This window comes from Callithrix jacchus, chromosome 6, assembly GCF_049354715.1.
Source record: "Callithrix jacchus isolate 240 chromosome 6, calJac240_pri, whole genome shotgun sequence".
In the NCBI taxonomy this organism is placed as follows: Eukaryota; Metazoa; Chordata; class Mammalia; order Primates; family Cebidae; genus Callithrix; species Callithrix jacchus.
The window spans coordinates 160,736,907-160,746,878 of record NC_133507.1 but is presented as its reverse complement, the minus strand read 5'-3'; the positions used below and the strand labels follow the sequence as shown (position 1 = coordinate 160,746,878).

General features: G+C 56.3%; 1 protein-coding gene and 1 long non-coding RNA gene across 2 annotated transcripts in view; one reads left to right on the top strand and one right to left on the bottom strand.

The window, feature by feature from the left end:
• Nucleotides 1-2,422: 2,422 nt before the first annotated feature.
• Nucleotides 2,423-3,045, bottom strand: LOC118154716 (uncharacterized). Its single transcript, XR_004744941.3, has 2 exons — nucleotides 2,944-3,045; nucleotides 2,423-2,724 (listed from the first exon to the last, which is right to left on the bottom strand). It is a non-coding gene; the product is annotated as an uncharacterized LOC118154716 (long non-coding RNA).
• Nucleotides 3,046-3,780: 735 nt separating this feature from the next.
• The window catches only part of HDAC4 (histone deacetylase 4), a 372,535-nt gene continuing 366,343 nt past the window's right edge, over nucleotides 3,781-9,972 (top strand). Inside the window, exon 1 of the mRNA XM_078328916.1 lies at nucleotides 3,781-3,823. The gene's annotated coding sequence lies outside the window, so the exon portion shown is untranslated. The remainder of the gene's footprint in view (nucleotides 3,824-9,972) is intronic.

The window sequence follows — 9,972 nt, the reverse complement described above, 5'->3', positions numbered from 1 at the left end:
GGTACCAGCCTGGAGCCCGCTGATCACCCACACTGGCTGGGTACCAGCCTGGAGCCCGCTGATCACGCACACTGGCTGGGTACCAGCCTGGAGCCCGCTGATCACGCACACTGGCTGGGTACCAGCCTGGAGCCCGCTGATCACGCACACTGGCTGGTAATCACGCACACTGTCTGGGTACCAGCCTGGAGCCCGCTGATCACTCACACTGTCTGGGTACCAGCCTGGAGCCCGCTGATCACGAACACTGTCTGGGTACCAGCCTGGAGCCCGCTGATCACGCACACTGGCTGGGTACCAGCGTGGAGCCCGCTGATCACGCACACTGGCTGGTAATCACGCACGCTGTCTGGGTACTAGCCTGGGGTCTGCTCATCACGCACACTGGCTGGGTATCAGCCTGGAGCCCGCTGATCACGCACACTGGCTGGGTACCAGCCTGGAGCCCGCTGATCACGCACACTGGCTGGGTACCAGCCTGGAGCCCGCTGATCACGCACACTGGCTGGGTACCAGCGTGGAGCCCGCTGATCACGCACACTGGCTGGGTACCAGCCTGGAGCCCGCTGATCATGCACACTGGCTGGGTACCAGCCTGGAGCCCGCTGATCATGCACACTGGCTGGTAATCACGCACACTGGCTGGGTACCAGCGTGGAGCCCGCTGATCACGCACACTGGCTGGGTACCAGCCTGGAGCCCGCTGATCACTCACACTGGCTGGGTACCAGCCTGGAGCCCGCTGATCATGCACACTGGCTGGGTACCAGCCTGGAGCCCGCTGATCATGCACACTGGCTGGTAATCATGCACACTGGCTGGGTACCAGCGTGGAGCCCGCTGATCACGCACACTGGCTGGGTACCAGCCTGGAGCCCGCTGATCACGGACACTTACTGGGTACCAGCCTGGAGCCCGCTGATCACGCACACTGTCTGGGTACCAGCCTGGAGCCCGCTGACCACTCACACTGTCTGGGTACCAGCCTGGAGCCCGCTGATCACTCACACTGTCTGGGTACCAGCCTGGAGCCCGCTGCTCACACTGTCTGGGTACCAGCCTGGAGCCCGCTGATCACTCACACTGTCTGGGTACCAGCCTGGAGTCCGCACATTGGCTTGGGGCTGTTTCTTTACTTTCTACTATTCTGCAATGATCTGGACCAGTCTCACATTGCTTTCATTTCGCAGCCCAGATAACGTTTTTATTTTCTGGGAGCACAGTTTCTCCCACATTACTCTTCTTTTTCACTGCTCTCAAAATCTTTATTCTTCCAGATGAACAATTTAATGGTTTTCTCAATTCTCAGGAAGTTCTGCTGGAACTTACCTTTAGGTGCTTAAAACGTTCTTTTGCTAATTGGGATTTTTTTTTTTTTGTATTTTCTAACACATGTTACGTGCTTAGCACAATGCTCACCACATACCGATAATGCTACTATTGTGTAATTACTGATTGAACGTTACTAGTAATCTGAAAGTTACTGTTTTTTGCATATCTTATAATCGGCCAGCCTGCCAATCACGGCCAATCCAGGAGCTCTTTCTACCCATCTACTGGATCTCCCAATCCTAGACTTTAAAATTTGAGCCTTTGGGGCTGGTTTCTTTCTTTCAACTGTGAGAACGTTGAGATTCCTTCACTTTGAGTTTGGGACTCTGTCAAACGCCTGTATGTGAAGTCCCGGAGGGATGCTCCCAGGCATTCGGGTTGTCACTCCACCGTTCTCCTTACACACAGCTCACAGCCTAGGGTGTTCGCTTTTACTGCACAGAACTCTGCCGTATTGAATTCCTCTGCACTGGGGTGCACTGGTCTCCTTCAGACAGCCCCTCCGACACAAAATGGTAGACACAGCCACCCAGGCCAAGTTTCTCTTTTCCAGATATGGCAAGTGAGGTTCCTGCACCATCCACCCCACGTCTGTGTGGTGCCCAACTCTCCTGGAATGCCTCTCAGGACTCCATGGGAGGTCTAAATGGCGTGCAGCAATGCGGCTACTCACTCCTTCTCATGGAGATCTACCTTTTAAAATTGCCCCTGCCAAGGATTAGATCGCAGAACTCTTCCACCTGACTTTTTGCTCAGCCACCTTCGTACATGTAAAATTAACTTTAACAGGCTTACAGGCAGGTTTTAGTGTTTTCTCGTGATTGCCTGTTTTGGATGACCCCGTCAAATGATACTGAATCTTATCATCTAGATGTTAGCTAGCTACAGACTGTTTCATTCTACAGGAAAATTTGATGGCGCACCGTTTCCATCAGCAGCTAAGCCTCCAAAACCCCGTAATCGCTCCCCTGTTCAGCTCTATCTTGTTTTAAAATTGTCATTCACCATTCCTTTCCTTCCGCGTTCAGCCATCTCAGAGTAAGCATTTCTTACAATGACCAAAGTTTTCCAATTATGAGTTATTGAGACGTTTAATGTAAAATTGGCATTTTTATTTTGCTAACTGTATTTCTATCCACATAACTACAATATCACCCCCCCACCCCCGCCAAGAATCACAGGTCGAGAATGCCATAAGGACGGATCCTTGCTCAGCTCCGAGGAGGAACGGCCTACAGTCGAAGCGGACGGGCATCTCCGCCAGGCCCAGCGTCCCGGGGCCCACGCAGGCAGGGCCCACGCACCGGCGCGAGCTGTCAAAGGCGCTTCCTCCCTGGAACGCGGGGTTCCGCGTTTCATCTTGTGCACCAAAGATGAAAAGTTGTCACACTCCTGCTGGAAAGAAATGGCAACTTCACCGCCAGGAGGTGGCCACTGAAGACCACCGCCCACACCGTTCGGCTGTGGCCACCAAAGGCGCTCGCGGGGCTGCCGGGCCCGACCTTTAACCACACGAGCCCCCCCACAAGCCCCGCCGCCTTAAAACAACGCCCACCCGGCCACTGCGCCGCTCCCGCCCCCTCCACGTCTGCCCGGCCCGGGACTGGAGACCCTGGCGGCGGCCCGGACTATCTCCGTCTGCGCAGGGATGCGAAGGCCGCGTCCCACGACCCGCCGTTGTAGGCCTGACCGGCCTGCGCTCCGCACCCCCACGGCCGCGTTCCCGCCGCGGGGCAGGGCGAGGCCCGCCGCGCCTGCGCACTCGGTGACCCGGCCGCCCTGCGCCTCCGTGCGCACGCAGCACCACGTGACCTACTGCCAGTACCTAAGATGGAGGTCGCGGCGAGGCCTGGCCGGCTCCCGGCCTCAGCCTGCATCCCATTGTGTGCTCTCTAAGCGCGAATTAGGCTCGCAGACACGCGGTGCTGACCCTTAGACAGCCATGCGGGCTACTGATTGGGACGATACGGCCAGGGCCAGTGTTTACGGTCACTGCTGGCCCCGGGTCCCAGCGCTTCCCCAACCGCAAAGCGAAACACCCAGTGGCTGGCGCCTGGAGCGTCCTTCGGTACGCCCGCCCCCTGGAATTGGCAGCTCCGAGAGCCAATGAGGTCCAGGACGTGTGCGGGGAGGCGGGCATGGGTGGAGCCTCTCTGTCGCTCATAGGGCGTCCGGCCCCGCGGTTGGGCAGCTCCTGGGCGAGGGGTGGGAGCAGACGGGCTGTGCGCAGGCCCCAGAGGACCAATGGATGGCCGGCCAGGCGCCCGGGGCGGGCGGGCAGGAGGCGGGGCCGAGCCGTAATTGACGAGCTCTTCATTAGAAACCAGGCGGCGGGGCGGGGCCCGCAAGGGGAGGTGACGCAAGGCTACCGCAGCCAATAGCTGATGAGCCGCCGGCGGGCGGGGCGGGGCCGGGTCGGCTGACGGGCGTGCGGGGTGGCCTATTGCCGCCCGGCTCGGCGCTGGAGGGGGGAGAAGCATCATGGTTCAACGTGGGTCAATTTTTTGTGAATGAGGAGGGGAGGTTGTGGGGCCGCCGCCGCGGAGCACCGTCCCCGCCGCCGCCCGAGCCCGAGCCCGAGCCCGCGCTCCCGCCCGCGCCGCCGCTGCCGCCGCCGCCCGAGCAGCCTCCCAGCCTGGGCCCCCGGCGGCGCTGCGGCCGCGTCCCGGCTGTCGCCGCCCGAGCCCGAGCCCGCTCGCCGGCGGGTGGCGGCGCAGGCTGAGGAGATGCGGCGCGGAGCGCCCGAGCAGGGCTAGAGCCGCCCGCCGCCGCCCGCCGCGGTAAGCGCAGCCCCGGCCCGGCGCCCGCGGGCCATTGTCCGCCGCCCGTCCCGCGCCCCGCGCCGCCCGCAGGCCTCGGAGCCCGCGGCAGGTGGACGCAGCCGGTCCACACCCGCCCCGCGCGCGGCCGTGGGAGGCGGGGGCCAGCGCGGGCCGCGCGCCGTGGGACCCGGCGGTCCCCAGGGCCGCCCGGCCCCTTCTGGACCTTTCCAGCCGCGCCGCGAGGCGGCCTCGCTCGCCGGGGCGGGGGCGCGGGGGTGGGCACGGCCGGCAGCGGCGCCGTGGCCCGGTGCGGAGCCCGCGCCCCCCAAGCAGGTGGGCTCCGGGCCGCCGGGAGTGAGGGCGGGGGCGGGCGGGCGCCGTTTATGTAACTTTGTCAAATGCTGTGAGTTTGCAGAAAAACCTCCCCGCAGGGGTCCGCGGCCCCGCGCGTGTCGTAGCCGCCGTGAGCCCCCGGGGTTCGTGGGAGGGCGGGGGGCTGCCTGGGACCCCCTCGGCTCAGCCCGTGGGGCGTCCACAGGCCGAGATGGGGCCCGGCCCCGCTCGGGGGTGGGATCCGCGTTTCTCGGCGTTGCGAAAACACACCACAGAATCATAAGCAAATTATCTTGTATTTACATTGAGCTTTGAATTATTTGACACTGTTCTAGCGGGAGACCGTGTGTATCAGTCGGAAGGGCCGGGGGTGGAACCCTGTGTACTCATTTAATGCACATCAAAAATTTGTAATAACTTGAGGCAGCTGATATGAGTGTTTTCTTTATTGCATGTTGTAAATTGACCTGCTGTGACACAATTTTCAAATAAAGCGTTGCAGAAATTAAACTTAAGTTATTTTAAAACTAATGACTTTCTTAACTAAATCCTAATTGCATGACTGTGGAGACCTACCTAATTGCTTGCTGAGAGCAGTTCTGCCTGCCCTCGGTGAGGGAGGAAAGGGCCTGTGTAGCCACTTTGCCGCCCCGTTTTTCTCTATTCAGGCATTTCTGTTTATTCCCACAAATCGCCGAAGCAGTAAGGCCTGGGAGTAAACCTGTAAACAGCCCTGGCTCAGCGCCAGCCCAGCAGGACTGAGGGGGATACTGGCAGGTTTGCACCTTGACCTGGTTTCACTTTTTCTTTTGTAATATGATCGTGGTTGCCTGGAGTTTTAATTGCTTCTGATAATTCTGTGCATTATTTTCGGGACCGTCCAAAGAAGGCGGGTGTGGTGGTTTCAGGACCCAGCCTGGGAAGGTGGTGGCGGTGGCGGCTGGGGAGGGGGAGGGAGGAAGGGAGGGAGATAGAGTTAAGAAAACTCAGCTGCTTGTACACAAATATACACTAAAGCAGTTACAAAGCAGCAAAAGTTATTGCAGAATTTTGCAGTAACTATGGCAACACAATTACTCTATTATAATTGGAAATGCGAAATGCCACCCAGTTAGAAGTTTCATCAGGAAGGAGTTTTGGATATCAAAAATATGAGAGATGTAATTTTTTTTCAGGTAGCTCGTGTGAATTCTAAAATCTGTCTTCAATTACCTATTTTTAAGACTGATCGCGCTTTCCCAGATAGTCTACTCTGGGATCCGTGGCATCTTTCCCCAGAAGAACTCACATTTGTGTGGGAGGGAAGTATTTTCATGTCTTAAAAACACACCCCGACACATTGTAAGACTTGTATAGCTTTCTGTGTTCTGGGCTCTGATTTTAGAGATCAAATCTCGTCCTAAAAAGAGCAGTAATCTATTAGAAAAGAAGCCGCTGTACTCAGCAGGCAGATGTAACGCTGCCCTCTTTAGGGTTCTTTCTCCCTAAAGGCGAGCTGGCAGCAGGCTTGACCCCGGGGGAGCCCTGGGCTAAGAGGCGGGACTGAGGGAAGATGACTGGACGGCATATAGGCCTGGAAGGCCTAGGGACAAGGACAGATGTGGCCTCGGAGCCCTGCACCAGAGACAATGTTCTGTGGTCAGCAGTTTTGTAGCAATGCAAAGTAAAAATCCCCAAGTGACATGTTCTCAGAGGCTTTGGGGGCTGTTGCTGTAGTGAGATGGGCAGAACAACCTGGCACGCGGGCCACGTGTGGCTCAGGCAGCCCATCTGGACTCTCTCTGGCCAGAGACCTGCTTGAGAAGGGTGCCCTGTGGATGTTTACCAGGAGGACTCCAGTGCTGGAAGTTTCCACACATTGTGGGGCTGCTGCAGTGTGATTTCCTGATAACTCTTTCCTTTAACTACTGCATATTTATGCCCAGTAATCGACTTCCATTCTCCAGCTTCATTGTGAGGTTTCAATGCAGCGTGAATGGCTTTGAATTCCAATCCTTTGATGTTGGGGTGGCACCAAAGGAAAGGCGACTTTGTGCTGTCTTAATTGCCAGAGCAGAAGAAACATTTCACTCCTGTAGAATTTGTCCATACTGTTCTCTTGAAGACGGCTGGGCTTTCATAGCTCAGAAGCTGCCATGAGTAATGTATTAGTACCTGATGTAGGGCGCGAAGGAGCCTCAGAGGGCGAGGGAACAGCTGCTGCTGGGAGGCGGCTGGGGGGCAGGCTGTGGCCAGGCGTTCCCTCCGAGGCCAGAACTGATGGCTGTACCTGGGGACGGAGGACATGGAGGGCCGAGGGGCCTAGTCTCCACCTAAGCTTGGGGCTGTGGAGCTGGGCCTGAGCCCTGCCTCCAGTCTGCCCTGGGGTAAGGAGTCCGGGAAGGATGGATCTGGAGGGGGTGTTTGATTTGATCTCAGGTGGTCAGCGTATGCTGGGCTGTGTGGTGGGCTCTGGGTTTTTTGCCTTGACGTTAGAGGAAGGAACCTTACCTTCTGGTTCATGTGGGATGAGGGGTGCCATGTCAAAAGTGATGCTACCTTTGTATAGACATTAAGTCATTCTTCAGTGTCACTAAACAAAGGTCAGTAAGGTCTCTTCATACAGTCAGTTTCTGCTGTGGGGCTTCTGTGAATGGGAAGAGCGGGGACCCATTTCAGGGTGGCCTGTGGGCTGTAGTGTCTGCAGCCTTAAATGGTCACGCCCCCTTGCTGCGGCCTCCCTGACACGCCTACTCACTTCCTAGAAGGAAGGTCAGGGTCCTACACAGATTGCCTCCACCGTGACTCCCTGTATTACTGTCGGGGATGAAGGTTTCTTTCCTGGGGCAAGGAGATGATGCCGTGAGTAGCATCAGGTGCCCTGTAGCTGACGCCCGATGAGCACCTGCTTGGGGCTGGTGTTTTAAGCACTTAGAACATAGGTGTCAGCACAGCCCTGCAGGTGGGCTCTGCCTCTGGAGGAACTGGGGGTAGGGTGAAATGGGACATCTGCTATCCCCTGCATCTCCAGTCCCAAAGGCTAGTTCCTCTCCGTGCCTCTGCTTCTGGGCCCGTGGTGATCTGGAACTGAAGTTCAGCTGGTCGAGGTGCTTGGGCCACCACAGCCTCTTCGAGAAGAGAAGTTGGAATACCTTTCTAGCTTGGTGTCCTGAGATTTTCTAGTGCTGTGCTGACTGCTCCTTGGAGCTGTTAGAGGCGTGTTTCGAAGGGGCCTGGGAAGTATTTCTGGCTTTCTCATGCTGTCTTGTGTTAAGTGTGGCTCTGCAGAACTGGAAGACATTGTGTTCTTCCCTTGAGAAGCCCCCAGGGCCCCTGGAGGGAGGTGGGGTGATGGAAGGGAGTCCACTTCAGCCAGAGCAGCATTTAGTGTTTGCCGTTCAGTCTGTTGATCACCTTGGAAGATTTTATCACAAGAAGGCATTTAAAGACCAAAAACTTTGAAGAATTACCAAGTTAATCTACTCTTACAATACCAAGCCAGAAACCTTAAAGAAAATCTTGACAGATTTAATAGGATAACAGTGTTTTAAAAATCTCTTTGGCAAAAGACTCCATAAGCCAGGCTAAGAGACAGCAGGAGAAAAAGTACCTCACACATTATGCCTGTGGGAGCTTAATAGTCAATATATAAAGAGCTTTTACGGACCAATAAGGAGAGCGCGAGATCACCGTTGCGAGGCGAGCAGAGCACACGAACGTGCAGATGGTGGCGGCTAGTGATGAAAGGCTTAGCCCTGCCAGTCACTTCAGCCCGGAGAGTCCCTTTAGGCCTGTCACTTGGGTGGATTTCACGATACCTGTTGCTGGTGATATAGTAATTCCTGTTTTGTAAGGATTTTGCAGAGTTTATATTAATGAATGCATAGAAATGGCCTTGAATATGGCCTGGCATGTGGTAAGCATGATACAAATGCTGGCTATTTATTATCATTTCTTCTCTGGACAGACCAGTACACATTATATAAAACATAACAGGATGGGCGAGGGGCTCATGCCTGTAATCCCCGCACTTGGGAGGCCAAGGCGAGAGGATCACTGGAGCCCAGGAGTTCAAGACCAGCCTGGGCAACATGGTGAGACCTCCATCTCTACAAAGTACAAAATTGATCAGGCATGGTGGCCTGCGCTTGTAGTCCCCGTTACTGGGGAGGCTGAGGCAGGAGAATCAGGTGAGCCTGGAGTTCCAGGTTGCAGTGAGCCGTGATTACTTCACTGCACTTCAGCCTGAGTGGCAGGGCGAGCCCGTCCTGTTCCCTCCAAAACAAATTTGATATAATAAAATTATATGTTATGTATAAATACAAAATGGTAATTATTGAATTGCTCTCTAGAAAAGTCTTCAGTGTCAAAATCTTAAATCGCCATTCCCCTTGTCCCCTCAGTTCTACATTTTGAAATTTATTCTAAGAAAAGAATGTACGTGTGTGGAGGCGGTCGTGTGTGGAGGTGGGCGTGTGTGGAGGTGGGCGTGTGTGGAGGTGGTCGTGTGTGGAGGTGGTCGTGTGTGGAGGCGGTCGTGTGTGGAGGTGGGCGTGTGTGGAGGTGGGCGTGTGTGGAGGCGGTCGTGTGTGGAGGTGGGCGTGTGTGGAGGCGGTCGTGTGTGGAGGTGGGCGTGTGTGGAGGCGGGCGTGTGTGGAGGTGGGCGTGTGTGGAGGTGGGCGTGTGTGGAGGTGGGCGTGTGTGGAGGCGGTCGTGTGTGGAGGCGGGCGTGTGTGGAGGTGGGCGTGTGTGGAGGCGGGCGTGTGTGGAGGTGGGCGTGTGTGGAGGTGGGCGTGTGTGGAGGTGGTCGTGTGTGGAGGTGGGCGTGTGTGGAGGTGGTCGTGTGTGGAGGCGGTCGTGTGTGGAGGTGGGCGTGTGTGGAGGCGGGCGTGTGTGGAGGTGGTCGTGTGTGGAGGTGGGCGTGTGTGGAGGTGGGCGTGTGTGGAGGCGGGCGTGTGTGGAGGCGGGCGTGTGTGGAGGTGGGCGTGTGTGGAGGTGGGCGTGTGTGGAGGCGGGCGTGTGTGGAGGTGGGCGTGTGTGGAGGCGGGCGTGTGTGGAGGTGGGCGCTGCATCATTTATAAATGCAGTACCTGTGAAGCCCCCTGGCGTTTCGGCACTGTGGTACCCTCCACGCGTGGACAGGCGGACGTGTGCAGTGGAAGAGGGAAAGGCGGCCCCGACAGTCCCCACGCCACTCCCTCTGGTTTTGAGTACTTAAGTCTCTAAGGTGACCATCAGGGGTGAGGAAACGGGGTACACTTTTGTACATGGTGGTGTTGTAGAGGATGTATTACTTTTTTACAGTAGTAATTTAAAAATATTCAGATATTTCGATTGGAAAGAAAAGTATTAAGTCCTTGGCAAGTTGATAAATATGCTTCGTGATGGAAGAATTGAGGTGCGTTTGTTTTTCTGACTCACACGTAAGCTCTTCAAGGTGGGGACTGCCTCTCCGGGTCTGGGCGGCCTCCAGCCCGTCCTGCACACAGTCTCCCCAGTTCCCACCAAAAGCGGGTTTGTACCTCCCATTCCCTTGCTGGAAACCCTGGCATGACTTTCCCGTATT